Source organism: Melopsittacus undulatus, chromosome 4 (assembly GCF_012275295.1).
Source record: "Melopsittacus undulatus isolate bMelUnd1 chromosome 4, bMelUnd1.mat.Z, whole genome shotgun sequence".
NCBI classification, from domain to species: domain Eukaryota; kingdom Metazoa; phylum Chordata; class Aves; order Psittaciformes; family Psittaculidae; genus Melopsittacus; species Melopsittacus undulatus.
Genome location: NC_047530.1, coordinates 72076868 through 72091495, shown reverse-complemented (window position 1 = coordinate 72091495; position 14628 = coordinate 72076868).

The following is a 14628-nucleotide window of genomic DNA, read 5'->3' as shown; positions in this document are numbered from 1 at the left end:
GCCATGCCCAAAAATGCATGTTTCACATACATTTCAAAGTGCTTGGACTGTTTTCTTGGTAAAGATCTCCCTCACCTTTTTTTTTTTTAATTTTGTGGTACCTCATCTTGCCATCAAATGAAATTCCCAGTAATTTTAGGAGCAAAGTGAAATATTCTATAAGAATGATAGCTATGTGATATTGAAAAATTGTGTATCACTTCAGAAATGGTCAGCACTGGAGAAGAGAACTGAAATGACCTGGCAAATACACAGAGTCACCCACACCTCCATGTCCCAGCAGAGATTCCTCATCTGTCTGCTCATGGGAGTACTGCACCTTGACCAGTCCTGCCTTGGCACAGCTTGCAAGTCCTGGGGGTTATTAAAAATAGCACACCCCTCCCTGTGCAGGGCAGGGGTGCACGGCCGCCCAGGCAAGCTGAGCTCTGAGCTGAAACCTGTCCCTTGAGACCATCCCACCACCATCCCTGTCCTGGTTTCAGCTGTAACAGGTATTTTTTAATGGGAATTAAAGAACTTTTCCTACATTACTGTCCTCTCACAAAAGATTTTAAGGAAAAACAAAATCACCAATTTTCAATAAAAATTAATTTTTGCAGAATTGGGCTGGCACCAGTCACCACCAGTGACTGAGGGTGACCCTGTCTGGGTGCAGTTTTACCACTGCTGGGGACACCAACTGCTGCCCATCCAAAGCAGCCAAAGAACAGACCTTGATGTCTCCTGCAGCCTGCTAGACTGCCCTTTGCCCCCCCCCCCCAGGGCTCTCCTGTGTGGGTTTCCTCAGCTGAATGTGTGCACATATGGTGGCTTTAGAAGTGGGGTTTTCTGCCAGTCCAGAAAGAAAGGCTACTGGCAGACCAGCACTTCTGCTTCCTGACACCAAACTTGTAGCCTGACAAATGCCGGATAAAACCCCCATTTTGCATGAGGTATTGGAGATACAGCAGGCAGGAGAAGGGTAGCTTCCTCTTTTGAAGAACTATTGGCAATGCTTTGGGATAAGTAATGAAAGGCGGGTTGGATTTGTTCTGATTCCATAGCAGTCCTGATGCCTTGACACGGATGACTTTAACTTCCCCAAGCCTTTGCACATGGTTGAATGTTTATGTGAAGGATGTTGCCTACCTGTGCCTTCCCAGGGATCTTGAGAAACATTGTTTTTTTCTTCAGCCAAAGGCTGGGTTAACCTGTTTAAAATACGGCCACTGGAACATCTTTATATTTGGCAGATATCTGCAATTACAAAAATGAAACATATTCTGACCCAAGCTCAAATTATTTCAATCTATAGGTGCTATTGGCATCTTTGAAGTTCATGTTTCACCCGCATGTTCTGCCCTCCTGGTGCTCAGGAAGGCATTTGCTGGAGCAGAGGAATATGTTGGCATGGGGCTTACCCCGCTCCAGGGTATCTGCTCATTGCCCTGCATTCCTGAAGTGTTGGTACATTCCCACCTTAAATACTCATCCCTCAAAACCTCAGCATCTTGCAACAGAGGAATACCCTGTCAGAAAATACCTGATCCACATAGCTGGAGGGTTTATGGCTGACATGGATGAGTCCTGTGGTCCCTGTCCCTCTCCTGGCAGACAGAAAAGGACAGATGTATGTTGCATGTCACAGCAGCACCCCAGAGATGGTTTGACATATGTGTCCTTTGCCTCTGAGATGATGAATGAAAGTCTGGGCAGATCAATGGGGAACCCCTCTGGGTTAAGGGACTGGCACTGACCCTTCTCACAGTTTATCTCTCACTTGCCTCCACCATGGTACTTGTTCGGGGGACAAAAAAAGAGTTAAAAAAGTAATGCACAACAGGGAGCAAACACTCTCCTTTTTCCCGAGAGCAGTAAGCTGTGCCTCAGGGGTGGTGTCTGCTTACTTGCTAAAGCATGCTGTGTAATGTGCTGATGGTGGTGACTCAAAGCTGCTTCCCCTTTTCCTGCCCACAATCACCCTTCTAAGTGCCTTTGAAAACAAACAAAATGCATTTCAGTTCCTCAGGCAACCCTCGTTTACTTTTCTGAAACTCAGTGAGTCATCTCCAGCCAAGCTGAGAGGAGAAACAAATGCAATCTCCCACCAGAGCAAAAAGCAGGACCTTTGAGGCTCTTCAGACAAGCCAGCTCAGTGCTGAGCTCCCAGAGTATACACAATGACATACAGGTGCCAGGCAGCACTGCCACTAATGTCTGTCTTGCACATTAAACCTCTCTAACACGCTGCTACTGTTGGCAGATTAGCAATATGGTGCTATGAGCACACCATCTTTTCATTCCTCAGATCTCCTCCAGTATGCCCATGGTGCTGATGCATTCTGGGCAGACACAAACTCAGGGAAGGCTGATGAAGAAGGGAAGAGCAGAGAAAACATTGCCAGGGCTCTCCTTTTCTCCTACCCGTTTCTGTGGAATGAAAGCAGAAAGTCCTCATCTTCCACCCTCAGACCCCAGAGAGATGCTTCTTTGCTCCACCATGGAGATCTAGCCCTTGATCAATCTGCGTCTCTGCCCCTCCAGTCCCAGAACTCCAAGGCTCTTTACAGACACCCCAGTTCCCAAAAGTATTTCCAGCATTGATGTCTGCAGAGGAACTTCCTGTCACACATTAGTGCAGACTCCAGCCTCTCCAGCACTTTCCAGGAGCAGCACTGCTCCGTAATGGAGCTCGGGCACTGTAGGCTCTGCTCTTCCCCACCACCCTGCAACAGCTCTGACTCATGCTTTCAGCCCCAGATTCAGGGCACAGCACCCTCCTGAAGGACCACAACCCGGAGACACCTTTGGGATGCTTCAAGTAGCTGCTGTTTGATTGCAACATATCTGTCAAATCAAGCTTGCTGCTTTCTCAGTGTTGCTACTTCCATAGGTTGGACTTGGCTTCCCAAGCACATTCATCTTCTGCTCTAACCATTTTCTCTTTTCTTTATACAGCTTATGTGAACTACAAATTTCTAGCTGTTGTGAAAGGAAACCAAAACTGTCGTGACACCAAGGGACTGGTTTTACATTTAAATAATTGGATGGGTGCCCACAGACTTAGAATGGATTTGCATTTAATGAAAACAGAACTGGGTTCTTCAGTGATCTTGCTGAAAATGCAACCTGAGGATGCTCCTGCAAGTTGGTCTAATGTGAATAACTGCATATCTTGTGATACAGACTCATAAGAGTGCAAAACCCCTTTTTGAAACTGTGATGAAATCTGCCGCATGGTTTCAAACAGTTTCTATATTTTTAGAATGAGGCTTCCTATAGTTACACTTTAACATGTAGACAAACCACACAAGCTGTTTTAAGTAGCTAGTCCTTTGTACTACCAACTTTTCCACTTGATAAGTAGCTGGTAAACCATGAGATGACTCAGAATAACGGTTTGAGTACTCAAATGAGTATCACCCCACAGGTCTCTCAACATAGCTGCTGATCTACCCCATGTGCTTTCCTCTGCTTTACTAACAATTTTTTCAGAATACCAAATTATGAACTATGGGGCTGATCTTGACAAAATCTTGAACCACAAGCCTCTTCTGAGGGTTGGAACTGTCCTGGAAGTTTAGGTTCCTGACCCCTACATAACCTGAGTTTCTGATTCCCTATTAGATTTTCAAACATTTGTGAAGTGTAAGATGACAATCCCGAGCCGTGATCTTGGTGACTTGTTTATAGCCAGTAAATTCCCAGCGCTTCTCATGTAACTTACCAGTGAAATTAGAAAGAGGATTTTGATAATGAATCAAACACGAGAAGCAATACAGGAATACACCAGATAGACACCTGTGCAGCTTAGCAGCTCTACCCTCTCTCAGGAGCAGGTAAAGGGCACCCCACGGCATGTATACACAGTAATATATATAACTGCTGGTTTGTAATGGAAGATACTCAGACAACTGCAGTACCACTGAGTTGTAGCATCCTATTTATACTGCTGTCTCCTGAAAAGATAATTTTCATCTGTGTCCATCTTCTTTGTTATTCAAAATAATCTCAAAAGGGTTTAAAATGAAGTAGATTTTAGTATTTCAAATATTTAGATTAGTAGATTTCAGTATTACATTCCCACACACACTACAAAAACTCAGGTGAGTATCAATTTGATCTGAAATTTTCCCATAGTTTTGCTAGCATTGAGACACCAGTCAGACCAAATCCCTCCAGCAATGTAGCTTTGTAAGTTACAGCTTCTCTCAGTCCAGCCCAGAGGAGAATGAAACAAATCACGTAAACTTTGTTTTACCTGAAGCCCATTGCCATTCTGCACCCACACCAGCACAACCCAGGACAGAGCAGCTTCATGGAGGTGTTTGCTCATGCTCTTCTCCTGCAGAGGTTCCTTCATCCACGAGAGGGCCTGAAGTGTCAGCACACCCAGTTTTACTTCCTGGGATTTGTTCTCTGTTTAACTGGAAATAAACTTCCAGAGGGCAAAGATGGTGCTCCTGCTAGGGCAGTGCTGTGAAACAAGAGTGCTTCCAAGGAGGGAAGTTTAACCATGCCAAGTGCAAGGTCCTGCACCTGGGTCAGAGCAATCCCAGGCACAGCTACAGGTTGGGCAGAGAAGAGATTCAGAGCAGCTCTGTGGAGAAGGACTTGGGGGTGTTAATCAATGAGAAAATGAACATGAGCCAGCATCAGTGTGTGCTCACAGCCCAGAAAGCCAACTGTATCCTGGGCTGCATCAAAAGGAGCATGACCAGCAGGTCAAAGGAGGTGATCCTGCCCCTCTACTCTGCTCTCGTGAGACCTCACCTGGAGTATTGTGTGCAGTTCTGGTGTCCTCAACATAAAAAGGACATGGAACTGTTGGAACAAGTCCAGAGGAGGGCCACGAGGATGATCAGTGGCTGGAGCACCTCCTGTATGAAGACAGGATGAGAAAGTTGGGGCTGTTCTACCTGGAGAAGAGAAGGCTGCGTGGAGACCTCATAGCAGCCTTCCAGTATCTGAAGGGAGCGTACAAGGATGCTGGGGAGGGACACTTCGCTAGGGACTGTAGTGATAGGACAAGGAGTAACGGGTTGAAACTTAAACAGGGGAAGTTTAGGTTAGATATAAGGAACAAGTTTTGTCATGGTTTAAGCCCAGCCGGTAACTCACAACCACGCAGCTGCTCACTCATGCCTCCCATTCTTCCCACCGCCCTGCTCCCACAGGAATGGGGAGGAGAGTCAGAAGAATGTAAATCCCAAGGTTTGAGATAGAACAGCCCATTGTACCATTTGATTTTCCCAGAGGCTGGTGCATGGTAAGGGATGTGATATACGCACTCAATGCCATCCTCTTTGGCCCAAGTGTCAATAAGCTTGTTCTAGAAATGAGTCCCATTGTCTGACTCAATTCTCTCTGGGGTGCCACGTCACCACAAGACTTGTTTCTGAAGGCTTGGGATAGTGTTCCAGGCAGTGGCGTTGGGCACAACATATGTTTCCAGTCATCCAGTGGTTGCTTCCACCATGGTAAGCACATGGGAAGTGAGGGTGGTGGGGCACTGGAATGGGTTGCCCAAGGAAGTTGTGAATACTCCATCCCTGGTGGTGTTCAAGGCCAGATTGGACAGAGCCTTGGGTGATATGGTTTAGTGTGAGGTGTCCCTGCTCATGGCAGGGAGGTTGGAAGTAGATGATCTTAAGGTCCTTTCCAACCCTAACTATTCTATGATTCTATAAAACACTGTCCTACTATCCAGATTGTTGCAGCCACAGGATGGGTGGGCAATGACAAAGTGCAATTAAATTGATGTCAAATAACTAAGAGGCAATCAAACACTGAATGGAAGAGATTCTGCCTCCGCAGCATAATAATGCTCCAGTCTAATGACTGGAGACTACTGATTTTTGCTCTTTTCTCCTCTTTGTTTTCTTTTATGAACTACCTGTACATGTCTTAGGCTCTCATGAGCTCACACACTTTCTAAATTCCCACAAGCCATCAAGTCCAGGAAAAGATAGAATATTTGAAAGAAAACAAGATGCAACAGCTTTCCAAAATCCACAGTCATTTGCCAACAGGACTGTGCCATTCCATAGCTGTAGACTAAATGATGCACTGCCCAGGCAGTGACCAGGGGGTGCCTGGCACATCCTGTGCAGATGCAAGCTCCTCTCCACCATGCACACACATGCAAGTTCTTTGTACTACTTAGCATAAATGCTTACATCCTCCTTGAGCTGCTTAGAAAAGTCACAGAAAACTAAACTTCACAACTTCTGTACCAAAACAAAGCCTCTCTGTACTTCATGCTAAGTTACTGCAGTTTCTAGTCTGCCATGTCTATGAATTCAACTCACAGTTTGGTAAAGGGAGACAGGAAACATCAGCTTCTGAGCTCAGAGGTGAGTTGCATCCTTATGAATGAAAGAGCACTGGTTTGTGTCTCAGCAAGGCTTTACATTCAAGCTCGCTGTTCACCAACTCTAAAATGCACAGAAAAGTATGGGAGACTTTCCTCCAAGCACAGCTCATGCAAAGCTGCCTGCTTCTGAAGCACCCACCCTTCCAAGGCTGACAAGCCTGCTGGGTTTCTGCCCACACTCACAAGGGAAGAAGGAATGACTGAGGAGCCATCCTCTGCAGGACAGGAACCTGTACCTTCAGGGTCTCATGAGCTGGCTCTTCTCTGCTACCAGGTTTGTACCGATGACTCCTTTGGACCTGGTTTACCTAACAAAAAGAAAATTAAGAATTAGTCCTTTCTCTTTTAGACCAAAATTCTTCACCGATCAGTCTCTCATGAGCTCTTATCCCCACGTGAAAGCACTTGGCATTTTGCTGGTGCTGCCAGGATGCAGCAGACAAGGCATGGCACCTGCACACTAAAGCACACATCTGGTTCACTGGGGCAAGTTGCTTCTCTTCCATGCGTGCTGGAGAAAGGGATCTCCAAGGAGCATGAATTTTTCAGGCTGCTGGAAGTGCAGCATTTCACTCTCCCAGGTAATAGGACACCAGCCCTGGCTGAGGACAGCAGTCAGTGCTTGCAGATGAGCCACAGACCACTGCTGTTCCACTGGGGACCCACTCCAGAAACTTTCTGGAAACATACAGTTACCAAAGTGAGAGTGCACTTATGATCCCACTCTCTGTTGCAGAAGGACTGAAATCACACATAATTGCCTATAATACAGTGGTCCTTTTAGGAAGAAAAAAAACCCAAAGCCCACAGTATCTTTCAAAAGCCATGGAAGTCTCTCTTGGGTAGTAGCATGGTGGATTTCATTTTGACATATCTTAAATTTGAATAAAGTCTGACTTAAAGCCCTAGGCTATGGCTACGTTAGGAGAATTTCCAAGCAAGCTGACCGCAGAATTGAAGTGCTCTGTGTGAGTGGGTGTCACTCAGATTTACACCACTGGAAACCTAGCCAGCTGGAAGAGTGGGATCCAGGGACTCTTGTATGAAAGGGAGCTCAGAGTTCACATCAGCACAGGTTCAAGAACAAGGTGCTAAGTCCAAGAGCAGACTCTCCTTCCTACAGGTACAAGAAGCAAACCCTTTTCTCAGGAAGGATGTTTTCCAGCACGGGAGAGAAGCTGCTTTTTGCAGACAGGGAGGCACAAGGGTGCAAGGAACGCCCTGGTTCAGCACCAGTGCTTACTATCTGTTCACCTCTATTAGAATAAGGGTTCATCATTGCTATAAGCAGAAGCTGGATGTTTTGTGAACCACCATGTCTGCTATACACCAGGAAGAGCACGCACAAGGAGGAACGGCAAGGCAGAGCTCACACACCATTGCCGCACAGCTCCCTACCAGCACAGGGGTCTGGAAAGCATGCAGGACACACTTCACACATGACTTATTCCTGTCATGGGTTCAGCAGTAGCTCATGCTCTGCCAGTGAGGAGGGAGAGATAGGGCGCCTGGTCTGGGCTAGTCGGGGAGGTATTCCATACCACAGCACGTCCTGCTTGGGGAGGGGACTGGAAGCTGGCCGGGAGGGAAGGAGTTAACACGCCGGGCTGAGCTCGGGGAGGGAACGGGAAGCCCTCTCTGGGGCTTCCGGCTGCTGGCCTCGTGGGGGCGGGTGATATCGTATTCTCTCTCTCTGTTTGTCACCTCTAACATTGATTTGTTATTGGTACCGGTAGTTTACTTCTGTTATACCTTGATTGCTGGACTGATTTTACCTCGATCCGTGGGAGTTGTATCCCTCCGGCTCTCCTTCCCATCCCTCCGGGAGTGGGAAGGTGAGGGGGGGGGGGAAAGGGAAACAGAGGGGGAACTGTGCAGATTTAGTTTAAACCGTTTTTATCGCAATCCGTGGGGGCTACATTCTTTGGATTCTTCTTCCTAACTCTCCGGGAGCAGGGAGACTTGATTTAAACCACGACAACTTTTGGCGCCCAACGTGGGGCCCGAGGGTTTGAGATAAGAACAGATCTGAGCGGATTTATAGTCATTTGTCACAATGCTGTTTTATTGGCTCTCACAGTTTTTTCTCTTGATCTCACGGTTTCAGGATTTTACCAATTACTTTTCATATATATTAGCTGTGTTAGTGTTTATCAAGTATGGGGTTTGGGCTAAGGTTCTGGTCTCATTGTACTTTATGGTAATGACTTGTAATACAATAGAAACATTAATCATGAAACTGATTTGGTTTATGCTCCCGGTATGGTCACCAACTTTATATTTTGGGAGGTATATAATAGAAATGCTTGGGAATTTCACATCTTTTTTCTCCTTCTCGGGTGGTCAACCTGTGAAGGAGACATTCTGCTATCCTCCCAGTGTTCTCTCCAGATGGTCTACAACATCATTTGAGGGTTTTGAAGTTTTTGAATGGCCTTTTAATACTGTTGAGACTTGTATGCTGATTGCGATGGGTATCACCATAGTAGCACGCATACAGAGTGTGTTTTGCCCACAATTATTTCATCTGATTTCAAGAGTTAAGCGGAGTCAGGTCTGGTCCTGTGTTGGGGTTAAACGACGAAATAGGAGGACCAGGAAATCTTCCCAGAGGCTGGATAGTCATGAGTGGCAGGGTGTATGGGATAGTATGGGCAAGCATCTAGGTCAGTGGGCCCCTCCAGTACTTTGGAATTTTACTCCTGAACAAGTGAAGAATCCGGAAGAATTAGTAAAACAGCTAAATGAGGTGTGTTGTCGTCCTGGCCATACCAGAGATGGACAAATTACAGCAACATGCTGGGGCTTGGCCTATGCTTATAGGGCCTCAATCGACATTATCCAACACCTTCAAAAGGAAAAAAATGCCCCTGGATCTGATAGCAACACAGAAGTCAGCGCAGCTGTTCCAATTCCAAGTACAGCAGCTACACCATCCCCAGTAGTAAGTACAGTTGCTACCCAAACTTCAGCTGCGACAGACAGTGCAGCTACCCCAGCAACAAGTACAGCAGCTATTCAAACCTCGACTGCGACAGACAGTGCAGCTGAACTACAGGACCAATTTGTACCAATATCGGTTGCTCCTGTACACAAGAGAAAAACCAAAAGAGAGGCAAGAAGGACGAGGCAGGATGAAGAAACTATGCATCCACTACCTGGTCTAGTATCTGATCAGGGGTCATCATCACACGACGAAGAAGAAGTGACTTCTCGATCTCGGACCTCAACTGAGCTGCGGAATATGCGAAAAGATTTCACCCGTCAACCAGGGGAGCACATCATCACCTGGTTGCTCCGATGTTGGGATAGTGGGGCCGATGGTCACAAACTAGCAGGTACAGAAGCCAAGCAGCTGGGGTCACTTGCTAAAGAAGGGGGAATTGACAAAGCAATTGCAAGAGAGAAAAAGTCCCTCAGTCTTTGGAGGCGGCTTTTGGCAGCTGTGAAAGAAAGGTTTCCATACAAGGATGATGTTATGAGTCGTTCGGCCAAGTGGACTACTATAGACAAAGGCATCCAGTCCCTGAGGGAATCAGCTATCGTAGAGATGATTTATCACATCAAGCCGAATAATGGGGATATACCCATAGACCCAGATGAAGTCGAATGCACACGACCCATGTGGCGAAAGCTTACACGAAACGCACCGTCGTCATATGCCCATTCATTGGCAACGGTAACTTGGAATGACATAGTACCACCAACAGTGGATGAAATGGTTCATAAACTCCGAGAATTCGAAGACAATCTTACCCCTTCCATCATCTCAGCTGTGGAAAAAATGTCTCAGGATCTCAGACAGGATCTCAAACAGTTGAGGATTAATCTGTCTGATTTATCTAGCTCTTCACGTGTGCCAATACGTGTTTCAGCTATTAACATAAAGGCGAATTATTTTTGGCCCGGTGGGCCCACGACACTTCAGGCCATCAGGGCAGAGACGCAACGTATAAATGGGCTCGTGATCGAGGGGTGGACTTAACAATGGACACTATCGCCCAGGTTATTCATGAGTGTGAGACATGTGCTGCAATTAAACAAGCTAAACGGTTGAAACCTCTTTGGTATGGAGGACGATGGCTGAAGTATAAATATGGGGAGGCCTGGCAAATTGACTATATCACACTCCCACCAACTCGCCGAGGCAAGCGCTATGTGCTTACCATGGTGGAAACAACCACAGGATGGCTGGAAACATATGCTGTGCCCCACGCCACTGCCCGGAACACTATCCTGGGCCTTGAGAACCAGATTTTGTGGTGACATGGCACCCCAGAGAGAATTGAGTCAGACAATGGGACTCATTTTCGGAACAACCTTATAGGCACTTGGGCCAAAGAACATGGCATTGAGCGGGTATATCACATCCCCTACCATGCACCAGCCTCTGGGAAAATTGAACGGTACAATGGGCTGTTAAAAACTACACTGAGAGCAATGGGTGGGGGAACTTCCAAGCATTGGGATACACATTTACCAAAGGCCACCTGGTTGGTCAACACCAGAGGATCTGCTAACAGGGCTGGCCCAGCCCAGTCAGAACTTTTACATATTGTAGAGGGGGACAAGGTGCCTGTAGTGCACATGAGAAATTTGCTAGGGAAGACAGTCTGGGTTACTCCTGTTTCAGGCCAAGGCAAACCCACTCGTGGGATTGCTTTTGCTCAAGGACCCAGATATACTTGGTGGGTAATGCAGGAAGATGGGGAAGTCCGATGTATACCTCAAGGGGATTTGATTTTAGGGGAAAACAGCCAATGAACTTAATTATACGTTGTTGCTTGCTGTGTAATTTTTTTTTATAGTCCATCAACTAGATGTCTTCAGGTCACCAGCGACTGGCCCTGACTTCCCTCTAACCATCGTCCCAACAGAGAATGAACTTTGATAGAACCAGATGAGTTCTGCAGTAAAGGGATGATCAATATCGGCAGGCAACAATCCAGCACTGCACACAGACTTCCCTGCTATAAAAGACTATTACAAACTTAATATCATGGACCAAATGGACTCAATTGCATTATAGGGATTGGTCCATGTATTAAGAAATGATTTTTTTTTATTTGTCTGGGTGTACGCAGATGTATATATATATGTGTGTATATCTATATGATGATATATTGAAAATGTGGGATCTAAGCATGACGTGAATGGTATGGAATAAGGGGTGGATAATGTCATGGGTTCAGCAGTAGCTCATGCTCTGCCAGTGAGGAGGGAGAGATAGGGCGCCTGGTCTGGGCTAGTCGGGGAGGTATTCCATACCACAGCACGTCCTGCTTGGGGAGGGGACTGGAAGCTGGCCGGGAGGGAAGGAGTTAACACGCCGGGCTGAGCTCGGGGAGGGAACGGGAAGCTCTCTCTGGGGCTTCCGGCTGCTGGCCTCGTGGCGGCGGGTGATATCGTATTCTCTCTCTCTGTTTGTCTCCTCTAACATTGATTTGTTATTGGTACCGGTAGTTACTTCTGTTATACCTTGATTGCTGGACTGATTTTACCTCGATTCGTGGGAGTTGTATCCCTCCGGCTCTCCTTCCCATCCCTCCGGGAGTGGGAAGGTGGGGGGGGGGGGGGGGGGGGGGGGGGGGAAAGGGAAACGGAGGGGGAACTGTGCAGATTTAGTTTAAACCGTTTTTATCTCAATCCGTGGGGGCTACATTCTTTGGATTCTTCTTCCTAACTCTCCGGGAGTAGGGAGACTTGATTTAAACCACGACAACTCCTCATTTCACAGCAGTGATAGGAAGCTGAGGAAGTGGTGGACAGCAGGAACTTGCCCCTTCCCAGTCTCTGCAGAGACCTGAGAGCCCCGTGCTCATGGCAGCATCCTCCAGCCCCGCTGGATGAAGAGCTGGGAGCACATGCCAGAAGAAGAGTTTGGGTTCATGTTTGAAAACTCCAGTGTCACAGGTTACCTGAAACAGCCCTCAGCCCTTTTCCCCTCACATAAATAAACACTAGAATCAAATATTTTCACACTCCATGGGAACACAATGGCAGAGTGTGCTTAATTTATTAAAATCACCACGTCTTTCCCAAAGTATACCAGTATGTAAAATATGCATACAAAATGCAACACTGAAACGAATTATTTACATCCAGGGCAGCTGCAATATCAAGCAATAACTTTAGCAGTAGTTTTGAAAATAACTTGCTGCAGTGTACACTAGATTAGGTATTTCACAATATGAAGGTTGAATTTTTACCACTGTACTGCTATATGAAGTTTTAAGATATTACAGTATTTCCAGATAAAATATTAATGCTCCTTTAAAAAACAGACAACTTAGAAACTGATCTGTAGACTGACAAAACACACATTTCTCTTTGGGGACTGAAAACCACAGCAGATTTAGACGCAAATATAATAGCTACATTCAAAATACATTCAATCTATTTATGCCAAAAATACATTCAGTTTAAATTATTACTTATTGCACATTTCTTATACTCTGTAGAAATATATTGTACCTCTTAATGTGTATTTCCCATACAGTAATAAATTGTACTGCCTGTTAAAACAGAACACAGATGTCTTTTCCTAAAAGATTCACACAGATTGGGGTACCCTGCCACATAGGTATGATTCCTGCCACACCACTTGGAATCACAGCGCACAGCTGGCACTGCCATGGTTCAATTCATGGGAGAAGACAAGCTCCCGGTGCTGCTGCTGGTAGCACCCATGCACAGTGGCATGAGGTTCCACGTGCAGGCTAAGGAACAGCTCTGCAAAACTGAAACTAAACCACAGTAGGAACTTCTGAGCCATAACCTGTGTGAACATGCATCACTTTTTGTGCACCTATATCTGCACACCACAGACAATGTGGTAGAGAGTCTTCCCACCCATCCTCCCAGTAAAATCTCTGGTACGGGTGGGAGCCATGCAGGAGCACTATCTGCTGCAGACAGAAGTCCTGGAGCTAAGCATGTCTACATAGAGGTGAGGCAGAGTAAGATGCCATTCGTAGCATCAATGAAGGAAACACAAAGACTTCTTTCCTATGAGCAAGGATGTGTCAGGGACATCCTTGAGCCCATCAACAGCCACATAAGATCCCAACAGAGACTGTAAGAAGACCTTGATCCGTTCAATGTTAAGAACCTGTTATAAGGACTAAACATATTTCTAAACAAATTTATTTATAACTCCTGGACCTATTGCAAAAAAAAAAAAAACAGAAGTGACATAACAATGACTAAAATATTAAAGGATTCATTATAGGGTTATATTAGGGAATGATCTCAGTTAAGTGCAAATGCCTGTAAAAGTAGCAAAGTGCAAAATAGATTAGCGTTTGGATTTCTCAAGGGCTATTTGAGGGGAACACTTCAGGAAACAAAAAATCAGGTGCTTGAGAAAACAGCAATTAACTTTCCCTTTCAGTTCATATTCCATGTATTAAGGTTTATGTTGTTATTAGAAGCAAAATTAAAAGACTAGTAACTCCTCCAAGATAGAAGCATCAATTAGGAGAGGCTGGTGACAGGTCTTGAGCATTCTTGAGCTTGAAAACTTCTATGAGCTTAAGAATTTGTACTTTAAATGGAGATTAACAGGAACATCAGTAAATTCTCAAGAAATCAAAGGCTCCCTAAAACCACAAAGTGTCTCAGCATAACCTCTGCTCTTAAATTTGAACACAACAAATCTACATTGAGGGAAAAGGCCACTAAAACAAGGGTTCTTTGGTTTTGTTTAAAGGAGTGTATATCTTACAAACAAAGCCCAGTACAACATCAACCCTTTGGCTCAGTTATGTTTAACTCTAGCTTGCTAAAACATACATTTACTTCTCAGGAAAAAAAAAGAAAAAAAGAAAACCAGTGCAAAAATATTGAGCTAAGTGAAAAGCTAGGGCAAACAGACCATAACATCTATGCACAAGAAAAGACTGAACGTATTCCCAGGGCTGGAGCTGTGAGAGGTGCAGCCCAGCCAGAAAGACATGGCCTAAAAATCCACCACCCCGTAAGACTGACCAAATGATTAGGAAAAAGCAAGTGGCATTTACAACTGAAAAGAAGTTACTGATGGTGGTTACAGTGGTGTCTGAAGCAAGATTTAACTAAAAAAAAAGCAAGGGAAACAGGCTGCACCCCAAGGAGGGTACAGCAGAGGAAGACAGGCTTCTACCTATGTTCTCCCTGCACATCTTGTCCAATTTCATTACACCATGCAAAAAAGAAGCGGGTGAGCTGCAGTGTAAGGGTATTGTAACAGCCACAAGAGACTTGCAAAGGCAGGAACCATATTTACTGCA